Raw genomic sequence first — 19708 nt, forward strand, 5'->3', positions numbered from 1 at the left:
GTTGTGGTCCTCATCACCTATGAGGCTATGGCATTTTTTTCTCAATAAGCACGTTTTCAATACTTACTGCATATAAACAGTTCTTTTTCAAATAAAATCTCCTTAATTAATTAATACAACTATTTAAATATATATATTAACCCACTTACCACAGTAGAACAAACTTTCATTAATTGTTCATCTACCTAGGAAACAACATAACCACAAAGACAAATTAAATGATTTTTCTTTTATGATAATAGATTAAGTAACAAGTCAAGACAACCAGTAATTAATTAAGCTATCCCTTGAACTGTGGAACCCACCACACAGCTACACATTTTTAGCCTTAATTAATTTTGTGTGCCTTTGCGCCGCGCAGTTTGTCATCACTTTATAATTACATATTACTGACCATTAACAAAATCCAAGAACTTCAATTAAGCTTTAACATATATAGAAACCTAACCTAGATCTTGAATTGAAGCAAATTAAGCACATATATATATATATACCACATGGCATATATGCACCAACCACCACTAACCGGCTAAGTCGGCCAAGGCGCCCTATGATCAATGTAGCCGCCTTTTCCATTCCTCATCGATCCCGCTTTCCATGGCTGCTGCGTCGGCTTCCCTTGGTGGGGCCTTTTCAGAATCCTTAAGTTTCTCTTTGATCGTGTCGGTTCCCTCCTTAGTGCTCTCCCAAACTGTCTTTGCCACCTTTGTGTTCTCCCCAATCGCTTCTGCAGTGTCGATTATGTCTCGGTGACATGCGACTCGATCATCCCTGGCCTGAGACTTTGAATTGTCGTTCAGAGGTGACCTGATTGGAGGATTATTGGAATTAGCATTTTAGTAGCTTAATATAATTTTCATGACATTAGAAACTTCGGCTATAATTATAAAATCAGAAGTAGAATATGTCAGTTCATTATCACGGTCTACTTCAATTTCTAATATACAAATTTTTTAAATTGTGTAACTTGGCAAGTTGAAGCCCAATAACATGAGCCTTGTTATTAGAACTACAAATAAAATGAATCTAAATGAAATAGGGCCTCGTATATATAATATAATTATTAATTAACACGTTTTTTGGGCTGGGCTTTCGTACTTGAAAGCCATTATTTTAATATATCAACCAATTTCTGGATTTTCTTCTCTTCGAGCTTAGGCAGCAAATTACCCAAATATTATAAAATAGTTTCAAATTCGCAACCTATTTGAATCAGTGTTGTAAATAACAGTATGCGGTCGTAGAACGGACATGTTACTGCCAAGTAATTAATTAGGAACAATAGGAAATAATCGGCCGATATCCGTGACGGTTTGGTCACCGCCAACGATAACTAATCGGCGATTAATTGGCCTAAACAGACATTTTTTACAACACTGGTTTGAATTGAACCTATTATTCGGTCCGGCTTGAAGTTAATAGTTATCATTGCTTGAACTACTGTTCTGAGGATTTATCTGTTAAATTAGGTTGATTGAACTACTATTTTGTTTAACTGAGTATAAAAGATTTTTGCCTCGTATAAGTTAATAATTATCATTGTTTTACAGTTCTAAATATTGGAACACAAAATCAATCAACATACAACCAGGCTCCCGGATCTATAGTTTACATTAAAGTTATCAGCAAGCAAAAATAAAATTTAGTGTTAAAAGAAATTGTCACACATGTACGATCCAGAATACCTAATATATTTTATTTCACACATTTTTTATTTCTTTACATGCTTTTCGTATATACCTTCTAAGTAGCTAACTTAGTTATTATAAATATCAGTTGAGAAGAAAAAAAATGAATCGCCTGTCACTTTATAAGACATTCTTTTCCAAATTAATTTTTAAAATGAATGACATGTGATTTTACAAAATATTTTATTCCAAATTAATTTAAAAATAAATTGCTTGTGAATTTTAAAAACCTCATATAATATTTATAAATTAGACATTAAAGGAAATCAATTATCAATGTAAAAATTTGTACTAATACTAATACTATACATCTCACGCTGCTTGATTGAAAATAACCCAAATGTTGAGTTTTCATCATGTTATTACGCTGCAAATAATCTTTTTTTTCCCCATCTTCTTCAATCTAATTAAACATTATCATTTAATACTACTCGATCTGATTAAAAATTTAAAGATGTATATGTTTTCTAGTTCCAGAATGCATAAAAACCAATAAAAAATGGTGGAGGTTTCAGGTTTAAATTGTGAATGTACATATCTAACTCAAGCTTTATAATTAAATTGAATAAATGACATTATTTAATGAAACATTAATTGAGCAAGTATCTATAAAAAGCACAAGTAGCTAGACGTCCATGACCACACACCCAATATGCCAATACAATTAAGCAAATTTAATACTTATTAAGAAAAGATATAGCTAGAGAGATTGACAGTCAATATGGCGACGAAGAGAGGAACTGTGACAATGTTACTGGTAGCAGTTTTGGTGGTCTTAGGAGAAGAGATGAAGGTAGCAATGGGATTTCGGTGGGTTAATTATGAGTTGATGATTTTGTTGATGATTTCGGTGGGTTAATTACTTCCACCAAATAAAATGATATGTAATTGTTGATGATTTTGGGTTAATTATGAGTTGCAGTTTAATTTGGAGCAAATTAATATGCTAATTAAAATCATGAGTTAATTATACATCTAACTAATTTGAAGATGTATTAAACTAGAAATAATATTTCTAAAATTAATTAATTATTCCGTGCAAACATCTACCCTATTATATTAATTGCTAGATTCAATCGGTCCTTAATTAGATCTTGCGCCATACAACATATATTAAATACCAAGTAGCTAGCTTTTATGCAAAGGAGATATGTGAGAGATTAATGAACAGATATTTACGACAAATTAATAGTACCCAAATTAAGATATGAGAGATTAATTAAAAGATATTCAACAGATATAGATACATTTCCTAATTCCTCCACAATGAGAATACTCTGGAGAACAAAATAAAAACTTCTATGTTCGCCCTAAACATATATTTTTTTTGAATAATAGTGGTATATATCACCAATTTCATATTGAAATCAGAATTGTATCTGATCTAATACCTAAAATAGATACCAAAATCAAATATACCAAGTCTTATAGCTGTTCATACAAAACAAAAGCAGCAACAAAATTACTTGCAAAACCTTAACCTGCAAAAAACAAATACTACAATTCGATTGACAAACACCCTAAACACATTAATTTTCTCTCTATTAACAATTATTATAAAACTGCATCACGAATATTCTTTTCTTGGCAAATTAATTAAAACGCTTCTGAGCTACGCACAATGATGGAAACGTAATTTAACTTCAGATAGTGCTTATTTATTTATTTTTTAGAAAGGTTACACAAATCGAGTAAGATGAAATAAATATTCGTGGTGATACAATTTTTATGATAAAGATGGAAACAAACTTTTTACCTTTAAATATCAATAAGAAATTCTCATTCTAATTTCGAACTTACCATCTTTTATACCAAAATATTATTTTTATTACTAATTAATCAACAATCAGTTCTTTTAGATAGTAGTTTGACACAGTTAATAACTGACCAATTATTTTAGGGGGAATTTCACGTATACCCCTCAAAAACTTCAATATTACGTATTTCCCCCTCTAAATTTTAAAATTACATATTTCCCCCTCTAAACTCCAAAAACTCACATATTTACCCATTTTATTGTATTTTATATTAAAACACATTCTAAATTTATAAAATACCTATTTTACCCTTTTATTAAAAGACATAAAACACCCATCTGACTCCAATTCGAATATGAAGATTCCTCTACCGTCCGAATTGCTTTAAGATCCGTGCACGCTATATTAACACGAATCTTGAAGCAAACACACACGAATATTGAAGTAATGTGCACAGATTTTTATGTGATACATGCGGATCAAAATTGCTTTGTGATCCATGCGGGCTAGATTAGCACGAATCTTGAAGCGAACACACAATAAGTTTATTGCGATGCGCGTGGATCGGACAGTATAGGAACCCTTCAAATTCAAATTTGAGTTCAATGGGGGGCATTTCATACTTTTAATGAAGGGTAAAATAGGTATTTTATAAATTTAGAATTAGTTTTAATATAGAAGACAATAAAATGGGTAAATATGTGAGTTTTTTAAGTTTAGAGGGGGAAATACGTAATTTCAAAATTTAGAGGGGGAAATACGTAATATTGAAGTTTTTAAGGGGTATACATGAAATTCCCCCATTATTTTAATTAAGGGGTCGACTAATAGTCCCCTAAATAAATTGAAACTTAAATATTGTATTCATCAAGAAAATCAAGATAACAAGTTGTACAACTGTCAGGGGTGGACCCAGTGTAGTCTAGGGGGGGCAGCGATTTTCAAAAATAGTGGAAAAAATTAGGTTGATTTTGGTTTTGCCTCCCTGAAAATTAGTTTGCCCCTCTCGAGATGACTAAATAGTTTCTATTTTGAAGCCAATTTCACCTCCACCCTTTATTCCTTGCATATTTTTGATTTTCTTCAAGTGTTTCTGATTTTGGGTAAATTTTGGAGGAAGAAGAAAATTGGTTCAATGAGAATAAACATGGTGTTTTATGAACCAAGTGAATAAGTTATGAGGCTCCATATGCCACATTAAATGATTGGTTTATATTAGAGGATCCCATATGTCATATTAAATAAGAGAGAAGGAGAACTTGAGTCCAAACATGAAATAAATGAAGTAATGAGCCTGAAAAAATACACAACGGACTTCTTTGATTGAATTTCTACTTTAATCTTGTCTTCATCTATTGTCAAAAAGTAAAGATCTGTTGGCCTATTAAACAAAATACAAGTCAAAATTTGATGTTTCTAATCTCCTGTTAAACAAAATATAAGTCAAACTTGTACAAATTATCAAGAAAAATACAAAAAAAAACCCACAAAGAAGTCATGAATTAGATTAGAATCATATTTACAACCATAATTAAATTTTGGGAACCTCATGATTTAGAACCATAATTTTTTATTATGTTAATTTTTTTTATTAGTAACTGATTAGCTAATGAATTTAAATCCGATAAGCTTTTTAAATCTGATTTCTGCCACTCCCTGACAAAAATCCTGCGTCCGCCCCTGACATCTGTTGTTGCTAAAACGAAAAATAATTAGTGGACATCCATGGACACACCTAGGGGTGCAAACGGGTTGGATATTATCCGACTGTATCCGACTCCATATCCAAAAATTTAATACGGATATCCGATATCCGAATATCCGTGCGGATATGGATACAAATATGGTTTTAAATTTTAATTATCTGTATCCGAATAGTAGATATATATTATATAATTTAATATGAATTATGAAAAAAATTATGTTATTCACAATTATAAAAAGCAGATATCTGTATCCGGTTAATATCCGATCCGTATCCGTATCCATCTAATATCCGATCCGTATTTGTATCCGGAAAATAAAAATAGATACGAATATGGTTTTACCACTATCCGATCTGTATCCGATCCGTTTGCACCCCTAGACACACCCCCACAAAAAAGAAGAAGAGAATAATTAGACATCCACGACCACATAAATCTACTACGTATTGTATATATAGCTTCATGCATTAATAATCATGGTGGATCTAAAGCCAATCAAAAGGTGGCTAATTAGCTATCTCTATGATTTTAAAATTTTAGTTATATATACTGAGATTTAATTAAATTTTATTTTTTTAAAACATTTTATATAGTCTAGTCTTCCTCATAAATTATTACATGTTCACTTGTAGTCTAGTGGTCAGAGCTTATGTTGTGTTAGAAAGAGCTTGCATGTGTTTAATTTCCACTAGTTACAATTTATATATTTTAATTTTTAACCTCCCCTATTAAATTTTTCTAGTTCCCCTGTCAATAATTGAAGTGAATTAAAATATGCTCACCTCTTTAATTATGGCCAGCACATTCTCGCGCATCAGCGAATGGAGCATAAATATCAGAAATTAATGAAAAGATATTTAAGATATATATTCCTTTCCTATTTCGGCCGGTGATGCTATATATACACACTTTTAAGAGAATCCTCTCCTGAACAAAAAAAAGGGTGTATAATTTAACAGCCAACTTTTAGCTCAAAACAACAAAGAGAGGTGAGAGAATTTTTTTATTTAGACCATTTTGTTCATATTTTAGAAAGGAAGTTAATAAAGAGTTGTTTACTAATTATATCGGATCGTGTTTGGTTGACAAAATAATTTTTTTTAATGAATCGTGTTTGGTTGACAAAATTATTATATCGGATGTGAAGGGTACATGTAAGAGGGGAAATGTTTAACCTTATATTATTATATTCAATATAATCGTTTTCCTTCCGATTTGAGATGTATTGGATGAAAATAAATTTTGTTACAAATATTTTTAGAGAAAATGACACAAATGCTCAATCTTATATTTTATTTCTATAATTCTCATTCAAGTTTCTCTATCACAAACCTACATCGATCAGTCATTGAATTTCTCATTAGCCTTTTAAATTTTAATTAACCAAACAAGAAATAAGATGAAAATGAAAGTTAAATTTATTTTCTCTCAATAATCATCCAAATATGAAGAAATTAAATATATAAATCTTTATTTTTATTCCATTTTATTTCCTTCTATTCTTCATATCCCCTCCCTTTACGTACTCTCCATCCAAACAAGGTGTAAAGAAATAAATAGTTGCTGCTGAGAAAATAAAATTCATGTTCGTCCGTTATTTTTTCTCTTCTATTCTAAAATCTTTAATAAAGGTAATTTAAAATGTTTAGTCAATTTTATGTTCGAATCTTCTCACCTCCGGAAGTTTTATTTTTGTAAGCAAATTTAGTAATGTTTTGACCCTTGATAGTCTAGCACAATAAGGAAAAATTAATTTTCAACAATATTTAGCCTTTCCCAACAATAAAACATTTTAATGATCTCTTTTCTACAATATTTTTTCTGCCATCTGATTTTTTAGATAAAATTTTTGAAAAATAAAGTTTAGCTTTTTCATAATAAAATTATATGAATGCTAAGAATCACCAAATTTTTTTATATTTGAAAATGGTTTACAAAACTTAACCATTCTTTATTTTTTGCTTTATTTATTTACATATTATTTTGTTTAATATATAGATATTGATTAGTCTTCAATTCCATTTCTCAAATGAAAGAAAAATTTGAATTAGTCAATTTCAAATAGAAAACTCGCCAAGTCTACTCAATGGCCTCAGAATATTTTATTCAGCTAAAAGGCATGCATTATTTATTTGTGATTAATTAAAATTCAGATAAATATGTTGTTATAAAATAAGATAGAGAGGTGGGGTTGGATTATATGATTGAAATATTGTAGTATGATCGAAATTTTGGAAACAAAAAGGTACGTAGTTGTGCTGGATTATATTTCTACAATCGAAAATTTATATTAATAATTTTGTTATATATATATATTTCTTTATTTCCTTGTTTCTATTTTAAGAAAGCTATTCAGTTATTAGGAAGAAGAATAAGGACAAGCTATGTTGCATGGATACGGGTACGGGTATCGTATCAGATACGATACAAATGCAGCGATTCAACAATTTTCAAAAATATAGAATACGATACGTTTATTATATTTATTATATTTTATTATTTTATATATTGTATTTAGATAATTATAATTTAAAATCAAATTTGTACAAAATAATAAAGTCTTACTCTAAGTATAGATTAAATAAAATAGTCCCTAGCATATAACATAACATATGTGATACTCTAGTGTGGTGGTTAAATGTTTTGCTTCTATTTTGGACTTTCCAAGATCGAATTCTGCCAACAGCAAGAAAAAAAGAGAGTTCATTTTCAATGATTCACATGCGCGGGAGGGGTTCACAGCGCGGCTCATACGCCAGCTGGCGTATCAGATACATATTGTGTTCGTATCAAGCGCGTATCGGTATCCTATACAGGTATTCGATACAGGTACAGACTCCAATCTGAAGTATCCGAGTAACATAGAGGACAAGTGATCACTGTTAGCAGAGATTAGTTTCCTATCTAAAATGTGGATACAATTGGTCCTCATAAATATTTTCTCTCACCTCTTTGTTGTTTTGTGTCATAAATTTGTTGTTAAAATCTACACCCAAAAAAAGTCTATGCACATCTTCAAACACACATTAATTCTCGATATATTTTCTATCTGTACATTAATGGAATGCATCCTCTACAACTTGAACTTGCACATATATAGTCGAATAAAATTATTAATCATTTAATTTTTTTTAAATGGCTTGATAATAATATGTATTAAATATACATTGTACATATAGAGTAAAAATAATAACAACAACAAATATTAGACCAAACATTTTCAAAATTATTCTATCTTTTCAATCTGTATATATTAATGGATGCATCCTGTACAACATTAATAACAAATATTAGAAACTTAGGAAGGAATAATATAACACAGTTTTATAATAACTATTGAGATATATAGTAAACATAGACAGTAGAATAATAATAAATAATAGACCAAAAGAGCTCAAGGATTTAATTAAGAAATTGAAACAAAAAATATTGGATCATTAAGTAAATCAAGTTGATTAGCGTAAGATCACATGCATATTACTGTCATGTAATATTTTTGATTAAAATCGAAAAGTAATTAATCAATAGGACAGGTTAAATAATGATATTGTTGTTTTAAATAATTAAATTATGGAATTCAAAATTAAGGCTCAAAAACCATTAAAATAAAGGAGGGAGGTTACAATATATATGTGATTAATTAAACTGAAAATTAAGCATTAATTAATTAATTAATTGAAGTGAATTAAGTTACATAATTTAATGACCAATTAATTGAGGAGGTGCTTAATTAATTCCACGCTAGCTATAAAACAGCATGCATGCATGAGTAGACAGACATCCACTGCCACACCCAACATACTATACTATTACATTCCATGTCTACTAAGACTGGAAATGGAGTATCAATTTTTGTGGTAGCATTGTTGCTGCTCTCAGTATCAGGAGGAGAGATGATAGGTATAGCAATAGCAGCCTCTTAGTCTGAGTCTGAGTCTGGACTCCCCAGAAGTTTATTGGGAGAAAATTGCTTTCTACTGGCCTTCAAGAAATGTATGAACTCCAAGGATAATGGTAAACATGGAAGATCAACGGAATTCTGTCTTCAGGTGGCACAGTACTACTGTGACATAGGCCATATGTCTCCCTAAATTTGCAGTAAATATATATACTAAAATGAGTAAGATTAACTAATTATTTCAAGATGTATTAAACAATGAAAATAAAAGACTGGTCCACATATATTTATGGGGAAATTAGATCCATGCCACCCCAAAACTTCAAATTTAGAAATATGCCACCTCAAAGTTTTGATTTTGTTAAATGCCACTTCAAATCTCACTTATTAAGATTCATGCCACCATCATCAAATTATTATACATTTCTAATTAAAAATAAATAAAATTTGTTGTATTTTGAGTGGTATTTTCGTATATTCCACAAATACCCTCACCCTTTCATTTCTACACCCTTAATGGGTTGGATCCGAACAAAAGAAATGGTTAAACATTACCCTCACCCGTCGTTCTTTTCATTTGTGCATCCTCTCTTCGTCTCCTCTCTTCCCAGTCGGAAAGAAGTTGCTGTCGTCTGCCTCCTTGCCAAGTACTTGCTGGTTTCTTACACTTCGCATGAAAACTTTTTTTAAGGCAAAATTGGGACAAATTGAAACTCAAGTACTTAATTAAGCATAATACTCCTGAAAAGAGATATAACGAATAAAAATCACTTTATGGACCTCTGAGCAAGCAAAGAAGATCTGGGTTGCAGTCATTAACCTATTTATTAGAATATGGGCGAGATCAAACAACAAAGTTGGTCACGTCTCACTTCTCTAGTCAGATCGCTTGCTTTGACCGAGCGAAGAATGTGCTTGATTCTGTTGAGATCGAACAGTCTAGTTCTTTATTACAGAACCTCAGAGGCGTCATTTTGTGAACGCTGGGCATTTCTGTCGTTGTTGGTGGCTCTGGCGGAGAGGAGGGTTTTGGATTAAGGTTATTTTGGTAATTTCAATTATTATGTAAATTGTTAAATTAAAATTATACATTCATATTGTATTGGTGGCATGAATCTTAATAAGTGAGATTTGAAGTGGTATTTAACAAAATCAAAACTTTGGAGTGGCATATTTCTAAATTTGAAGTTTTGGAGTGGCATGAATCTAATTTTCCCTATATTTATATGTTTAATTGTGACGGGTAGATGGTGGGAAATAAGTCCAAGCCTAAATTAATTATATATCTCGGCTCAAAAATCAAATGTGTTGATATAATTAATTTACCGATAATCACACGGGTAATTAATATATAGCAAGTGCAGTTTTTGAAACTATTGGTTCGATCCAAAGATATCTGAGTATGAAAATAATTTGTTCCTCTCAAAAACATACTTTATTGATTAACCTCTTGGATGGATTTATATAGAGCCTTACAATCTTTCAAATAAGTCTACAAACTTTCCTCTAATTTCTATTTACCAATAGATCCCTAAAACTAATATAAATCTCAACAGTCTCCCTCAAGATGGTCGAAAGATATACACTAAGTCTATCTCTTGTTACACAATCTTGATAGATCTAATGAACTAAGTCTCTTGATGAGACCGTCAACCACTTGCTCTCTTGGTGGTACATAATATAATCTATCTTTTATTAAATTGAACATTACATACACACATCACACAACATAACAAGAATGAGACACTTTTCGCGAGAATAAAAAAATGACTTTTTGCGACGGACTACCGTCATAAATGCGTTTTTTTCCTCGCAAAAAGTGTCTACTTTGTTGTAGTGCAAATACAAAGAAAGCCCTATAACATTTTTTAATTTCTTATTAAATTAGAAGTGGACTTTCATAAAGTATTAATTAATGATAAGACCGAACCAAGTGATTGTAACAATGGTCAAAAATTTTCCAACCCGAACCAAGTGAGGAACCATTTAATCCGTCGTGGATTCAAGCAAGGATATAAGTGTTGGATATGGCATGGTGAGAGTTTGGCAACCGACATAGGTACTGCTACTGAGCATCAGGAATACCATACCGGTGGAAATGACGAGAATGATGTATGGGTATTAGAAACTGACATAGATACTCGTACTGAGCATCAGGAATACCATACCGATAAAAATGATGATATGGTGGCAGATAAATGTGATAATTTTGATCAAATGTTACGTGATTTAGAAGAGAATTTTGATAATGATAAGTAATATTTTTTATTTGAGAATTTGTACGAAGATTATAATAAGGAATTGTATCCCTGGTTGTTCTAAATTTTTAAAATTGAAAGGTGTATTAAAATTGTATAACCTTAAAGCATCTAACGGTTGGAGTGATAGAAGTTTTACTGAGTTATTACAAACTTTAAAAGAAATATTTTCGGATGGAAACGAGATACCACCTAATGTTTATGAAGCAAATAAAATATTGTGCCCAGTGAATTTGGAAGTTCAAAGAATACATGCGTGTCCAAATGATTGTATATTATATCGAAATGAGTATAAAGATCTTCACGAGTGTCCAAAATGTGGTGCATCACATTACAGTAATAAGCAGATAAGTAGCGATAAAAGTGATGATTATAAACTGAACAAAGGACCTTCGGCAAAATCATTGTGGTACCTCCCCGTGATACCAAGATTCAAACGTTTGTTCTCAAATGCTAAATATGCAAAATTATTGCATTGGCATGCCGATAACCGAAAAAAAGACGAAAAATTACGCCACCCTGTTGATTCTCCTCAGTGGAGAAATATTGACAGAGAGTTTTCCGAATTTGGGCGTGACCCTAGAAATCTAAAGCTTGGGCTAAGTGCAGATGGAATGAATCCGCATAGTAGCATGAGCAGTAAGCATAGCAGTTGGCCGGTTCTATTGTGCATTTATAATCTTCCGCCTTGGTTATGTATGAAATGCAAATACATCATGATGACCTTGCTCATATCAGGATCCAAACAGCTTGGAAATGATATAGATGTGTATCTAGCGCAATTGATCGAGGATTTAAAAAATTTATGGCTTCCCAGAGTGCAGATATTTGATGCATATAGCAAGGAGAAATTGACTTTACGGGCAATGCTTTTCTGCACCATTAATGATTTTCCGGCTTATAGAAATTTGTCGGGGTTATAGTGTCAAAGGAGAAAAAGCGTACCCTATTTGCCTAGACGATACAGTCGATGTGTGGCTACCTAATTCCTCTAAAACTGTGTACATGAGTCATTGTAGATTTCTTCCTGCCAACCACCCACACCGAAAGAGAAAGAGAGAATTAAATGGAAAGACCGAGAATATCAGAGTAAATTATCCGTTGACCGGTAAACAAGTTTATTCGCTATTGAAGGATATAGTTGAATAAAATTATTAATTATTTAATTTTTTTTAAATGGGTTGATAATAATATGTATTAAATATACATTATACATATAGAGTAAAAATAATAACAACAACAAATATTAGACCAAACATTTTCAAAATTATTCTATCTTTTCAATCTGTATATTAATGGATGCATCCTCTACAACATTAATAACAAATGTTAGGAAATTAGAAAGGAATAATATAACACAATTTTATAATAACAATTGAGATATATAGTACACATAGACAGTAGAATAATAATAAATAACAGACCAAAAGAGCTCAAGGAATTAAGAAGTTGAAACAAAAAATATTGGATCATTAAGTAAATCAAGATGAACCGTTTTAATTTAAGCCCAGAAACTTGATTAGCGTAAGATCACATGCATATATATTACTGGCATGTAATATTTTTGATTAAAATCGAAAAGTAATTAATCAATAGGACGGGTTAAATGATATTGTTGTTTTTGTTTAATTAAATTATGGAATTCAAAAGGCTAAAAAATCATTAAAATAAAGGAGGGAGGTTACAATATATATATATGTGATTAATTAAACTGAACCTCAAGCATTAATTAATTAATTGAAGTGGATTAAGTTACATAATTTAATGACCAATTAATTGAGGAGGTGCTTAATTAATTCCACGCTAGCTATAAATTAAACAGCACGCATGCATGAGTGTCTCCATTGCCACACCCAACATACTATACTATACTATACTATTACATTCCATGGCTACTAAGACTGGAAATGGAGTATCAATTTTTGTGGTAGCATTGTTGCTGCTCTCAGGATCAGGAGGAGAGATGGTAGCTATAGCAATAGCAGCCTCCGAGTCTGAGTCTGGACTCCCCAGAAGCTTATTGGGAGAAAATTGCTTTCTACTGGCCTTCAAGAAATGTATGAACTCAAAGGAAGAGGTTGCTCATGGAAGATCAACGGAATTCTGTCTTCAGGTGGCACAGTACTACTGTGACATAGGCCATATGTCTCCCTAAACCTTCAAAAAAGACCATTGTTCATTTTGATGTAATTGGTTTCCACTTAGTTATATGAAATAAAATTATAATTGATAAGGATATATCGACATGATTTGCAATATAGAAATTCTATATTATTGATGATTTTGGGTTATGGGTTGCTAAATTTGCAGTAAATATATATGCTAAAAAATAAAATGTGTTGATATAATTTACCGATAATCGATCACACGGGTAATAGCAAGTGCAGTTTTTGAAACTATTGGTTCGATCCAAAGATATCTGAGTATGAAAAGAATTTGTTCCTCTCACTTTATATATATTAATCTCTTGGATTTATACAGAGCCTTGCAATCTTGCTAATAAGTCTACATAACTTTTCCTAATTTCTATTTACCAATAAGTCTCTAAAACTAATACAAATCTCAACAGTACCTCTCAAGATAGACGAAGGATATTCACTAAACCTATCTCTTGTTACACAATATATATAGATCTAATGAACTAAGTTCCTTGATGAAGCAGTGAGCCACTTGCTTTCCGATTGAAAGCCCTATATAATGTGGTGGTACATAATATATAATGAGGAGGGTTCAAATGCACCCAAATTTTTGTGCACTACCCAAATGCACCCTATCTTTCAAATCATTTTTCTTCATTTTCAAAGTCCGAATAGTCAATTCGAACCGTTAGATGCGATCTATATATTAAGATGTGCTTGGAGACCAAATTTTATATTTTTTGGAATTTTTTTACTATTTAATAAACCACTTTGAAAATTGCTGATTTTACATTTTCTGGACCATTGGATCAGCGATTTTCAAAGTGGTTTAATAAATAGTAAAAAAATTTCAAAAAATGTAAAATTTGGTCTCCAAGCACATCTTAATATATATATCGCATCTAACGGTTCGGATTGACTATTCGGACTTTGAAAACGGAAAAAAATGATTTGAAAGATAGAGTACATTTGGGTGCACAAAAATTTAGGTGCATTTGAACCCTCCTCATATATAATATATCTTTTATTAAATTGAACATTACATACACACATCACACAAACACAAAGAAAGCCCTATAACATTTTTTAATTTCTGATTAAATTAGAAGTGGACTTTCCATAAAGTATTAATTAATGATAAGAATATATTATATAATATTCCACAACAATATATTAATTATAAATGTACGTAGCTATGACCACGTCCCATCACAATTTGTATATATGAAATTATTTTCTTTGTTGTGGTCCTCTTCACCTATGATATTTTATTCTTCCAATAAGCACGTTTTAAATACTTACAGCATATAAACAATACTTTGTCAAATAAAATCTACTTAATTAATTGCTACGACTATTTAAATATAAATATTAACCCAATTACCACAGTACAACAAACTTTCATTAATTGTGCATCTGCCTAGGAAACAGCATATATATATATATATATATAGAGAGGGGATGACTAAGCTCAAAAAGTTTTTTTCTAGTCTCTGGAACAAACGACTTGATTTTCGATTTTCAAAGTCCAAATAGTCGATCCAAACCGTTAGATGTTCAATTTATATTAAAATGTGCTTGGAAACAAAATTTTACATTTTTTTTAATTTATTTTACTATTTATTAAGATGGTTTGAAAATCGCTGTTTTTCAATGGTGCAAAATTTTAATAAAAACAGAGATTTTTAAACCATCTTAATAAATAGTAAAAAAATTCCAAAAAACATAAAATTTGGTCTCCAAGAACATTTTAATATAGATTGAACATCTAACGGTTTGGATCGATTGTTTGCACTATGAAAATCGAAAAACTGAATCGTTTGTTCCTGAGACTAACTAGAAAAAAACGTTTTGAGCTTAGCCAACCCCTCTCTCTCTCTATATATACACACACATTAAATGATTGTTCTTTATGATAACAAAATTAACTAACAACTTAAGACCACCAGTAATTAAGCTATCCTTTGAACTGTGGAACCCACCACACAGCCATACATTTTTAGCCTTAATTATTATATATTACTGACCATTAACAAAATCCAAGAACTTGAATTGAAACAAAGCACATATATAAACCACATGGCATGCACCAACCACCACTAACCGGCTAAGTCGGCCAAGGCCTATGATCAATGTAGCCGTCTTTTCCATTCCTCATCGATCCCGCTGTCCATGGCCGCTACGTCGGCATCAGCATCTTCTCTTGGTGGTGCCTTTCTAGAATCCTCAAGTTTCTCTTTGATTGTGTCGATCGGTTCCCTCCTTAGTGCTCTCCACTGTCTTTGCCACCTTCTTTGTGTTCTCCCCAATCGCTTCTGCAGTGTCGATTATTTTTGTTATGCCTTCTTTCACCGTCTCGGTGACATCTCACATGTCGTTTCTTCCATCACCTCCGGTCTGAAACTTCGAATTGTCGTTCAGAGGTGACCTAGCTGTTTAGAGGATTATCGCCTGCCTAGCTACTCAAAACAAAAAAAAAAAGCTAACAATACTTTGAATTGAAAATTGGAATTAGCATTTTAGTAGCTTAATATAATTTTCATGACATTAAAACTTCGGCTATAATTATAAAATCAAAAGTAGAATATGTCAGTTCATTATCATGGTTTACTTCAATTTCTAATATACAAAAATTTTAAATTGTCTAACTTGGCAAGTTGAAGCCCAATAACATGAGCCTTGTTATAGAACTACAAAAAAAATGAACCTAAATGAAATTGGGCCTCATATAAAATAAGTGCATTATTAACACGTTTTTTGGGCTGGGCTTTTGTACTTAAAAGCCATTATTTACCAAACTTCATGTGTGTTAATTTTGGTCTAGCCATTATTAACACGTTTGTAACTTTCTTTCATTAGCTAATTTTGGTCTAGGTCCACTAAAATTTACTGTTTGAAAGATATCTAAAGTTAAAGCAAAAAAAAAAAAAAAATCAAAAATCAATTGTCACACATGCATATACGACACAGAATCATGACTAATTTATTTTTCTTCACACATTTTTTTATTTCTTTGCATGCTTTTTGTGTCTTCTAAGTAACTAACTTATTAGTTATTATAAATATCAAATTATCAATTGACAAAAAAAAAATAAATCGTCTCTAACTTTATAGGTAGGGCTGTCAAAAAAGATCGCGGCTCGCGGCTCGCTCGTGGCTCGCCTCTAGCTCACTCGCTAACAGCTCGCTCGGTAGTGGACCGAGCTGTTAATGAGCCAGCTCGGTTCAGGCTCGGGCCAAAATAAACGAGCTGAGCCAGGCGTCAGCTCGGACCAGACCAGCTCGGCTCGTTAAGCTACAGTGAATTTAGGGTTTAGTCCCGTAAAATTTTAAGTCCAGTCCCATTTTCAAAGGCGCAATTATGCAAAATTGATGTATTTTCGGTTTGGAAAGAAAGGATATGACTTTAGTTGCTTGAAGATGTGTCTGCTGGACAATTTCTTAAATTTTTTGAATGGGATTTCTTATTTTTTTTTTATTTTTGAATTTGTATAATAGCAGCCCAGCGAGCCAGCTCGTCAGCTCGCGAGCTAGCTCGGGCTGGCTTGTCACAAGCTGAGCCAGGGGTTTTGGCTCGGGTGACCTAGGTCCAGCTCGCTCGGTCCAGGCTCGGGCCAAAATAAACGAGCTGAGCTAAGGCCCAGCTCGGCCCGAGCCAGATCGTTTACAGCCCTATTTATAAGACATTTTTTTCCAAATTAATTTCTAAAATGCATCGCAAGTGATTTTAAATATATTTTATTTCAAATTAATTTAAAAATAAATTGCTTGTGAGTTTTAAGAACCTCATATAATATTTATAAATTAGACATCAGAGGAAATCAATTATTAATATAAAATTTGTACTAATATTATACATACTTTTTTTAACTGTTGGAGGTATCTTATATTTCTAGATCTGATGTGATTTTTTACTATACAAGTAATAAATTCTAATTTACACTCAATTCGGTTGCAAGTGTACAACCTTGTCAAGTAGTACTTAGGGATCGTCTCCACAGGGACAAGTTGGAATATCAAATCTAACCTAACAATTTAATTTAGTAAAGGAAAGTAAAAAAGGTTTTTGTTTGTTCAAAGGTTGGTTTGGTTTCGATTAAACTGAATTAAACTAAAGTCTTAAAGCAAAATCTGAGTTTTTAACAAGTATGAGAAATTAGGGTTTCTTAGGGTTCCTATCCACTAGTGTTATGACTAATTGGTTTATTAAATTTGTTCTTTTAGTTAGGAAGGCACAGTTGGGTGTTGTAGGTACAAAGGGATATCTCTATATTAATACCATCTTTAAATTAGAATAAACGTCACCTCTCGGTACTTGGCTACCCTAATCTAAAGTCATTAAGTTCTTACTGTCCCAATAAATCTAGAAAACTATCTTTCATCTCTCGGTACTTGGCACAATTATCTAAACTATTAGGTAAAGACCGTATAAGACAAGCGTCACCTCTCGGTACTTAGCCTATCAAATACCCTATTCCTTATGGTCTGGACCTAATATTCAATTTCTCAATTACAAATATCAAATCCTAGGATTTCATGTGATTTCGATTAAGTCCTCACAATCAATAAAAATAAAGAATAGATCATAACAAAGAACAAGAAGATAAAACCAACTAAATCATAACAAAAGTTTCAAGTACAGCCCTAATCAACCCTAGAAAAGCCCTTAGCCAGTCATAGCTAAGATACAAATCAAATCAAAAGAATAAAAGAGTTCCAAAGGAAAGAAAATAATAAAACCGGTTGATCAATGATCTCTTCTTCCTTCTTCTCTCTTCTTGCTTTCCCTTTGCTTTTCCTTGTTGAAACCCTAGAAATTCTGCTTAAAAAAACGTCCTCAATCTGTTCTACAAGTCCCCCTTTTATACCCCTCATAAAAACTAAGAATAACTACCTAAAAATAGCAAATTCGGGCTCTGAACCGACTTATTGCGGGCCGCAATGGATTTATTGCGGGCCGCAATGAGTGGAGGCAGTTAACAGACTGCGCAGAAAAATCTGGAGAGGTTATTGCGGGCTGCAATGAGTGTGCTGGAATAAAAATGCTGTGCTGGAGAAGTTATTGCGGGCCGCAATAAGGTTATTGCGAACCGCAATAAAGGTCCTGGAAATGCTGTATTGAAGATGGTTCTGTCTGAGTTGGTTGCGGCCCGCAATAAATTAATTGCGGTCCGCAATAAATGTGAAATCTACTCCATCTTCGTGCTGTCTTGCTCCAGATCACCCGTCTTGCACCGTTAAGCTCCAAGCACTTGATTACCTACAAAATAAACACAACTAGAGCAGTAACTTGAACTTTTAAACATTTCTAACCTAATTAAATTTAATTCCAACAAAACTTGGCTTAATTTACATAACAAACCCTAGGTTTCAACAGATATCATTTCGGCTTATCAAGATCCCACATATTTCCATCTTACATATTAAGGATCGCATGTTTGACACGCAAGAAATCTGTTTGATAAAATGCCTAAAATACCCAATAGGCATCCTTAGACCTATTAATTATGTGAGTTGTTTAAACGCTTCTTTTGTCATGTGATAAGCAATTTAATTTACCTTAATTAGTTGTGGTAAGTTGTGTTAGTTAATATTTTTTTTGTTAACAAGATAATTTCAATTTGGATGAGCAACATGTCTACTTCTACGTGATATCTCTGAAAATGCAAACCATCATCAAAGTTTGTTATAATTAATTTCTTTTTGTATAGCTCTTTAATTGTTTTTCTAAAATTAAAATTTAATAAAGACTAAGAAAATCAATACATTTTTTTATTTGTAACTCGAATGGAAGACATTACTATGCGGATAACGCCAATTTATATTCAATTTATATAGTGAAAATCACTACTTTTAAGTACGGAAAATGACAAAAAAACGTGTGCAAAGTAGCTATTTTTTTGAATTATTTACTGCAAATGTGTTTTCAGACTATTTTGGCAGGTTTTAAATACCATAATAAAAAAAAATCAACACACCCTAGATTTGAGGGATTTTCACATTTACCCGGGCCGCACAGCCAATCGGCGGCCCATTTATGAGAGGTCGCAGATAGGCTTAGAGGTGCCTAAGACTTAAATATATTCAATATTATAGTGCATTTTTTGTGCTTTTGGAGAACCTCTAAGCCAATCTGCGGCCACCCATAAATGGACCGCACATTGGTTGTGCGGCCCCGGTAAATATGAAAATTTCTCAAAAATCTAGAGTGTTTTGATTTTTTTTTTTTGTGCTACAAATAAAAATTTCGGCCCATAGTGATA

The sequence above is a fragment of the Carex rostrata genome, chromosome 7, assembly GCF_964058835.1.
Source record: "Carex rostrata chromosome 7, lpCarRost1.2, whole genome shotgun sequence".
Lineage (NCBI taxonomy): Eukaryota > Viridiplantae > Streptophyta > Magnoliopsida > Poales > Cyperaceae > Carex > Carex rostrata.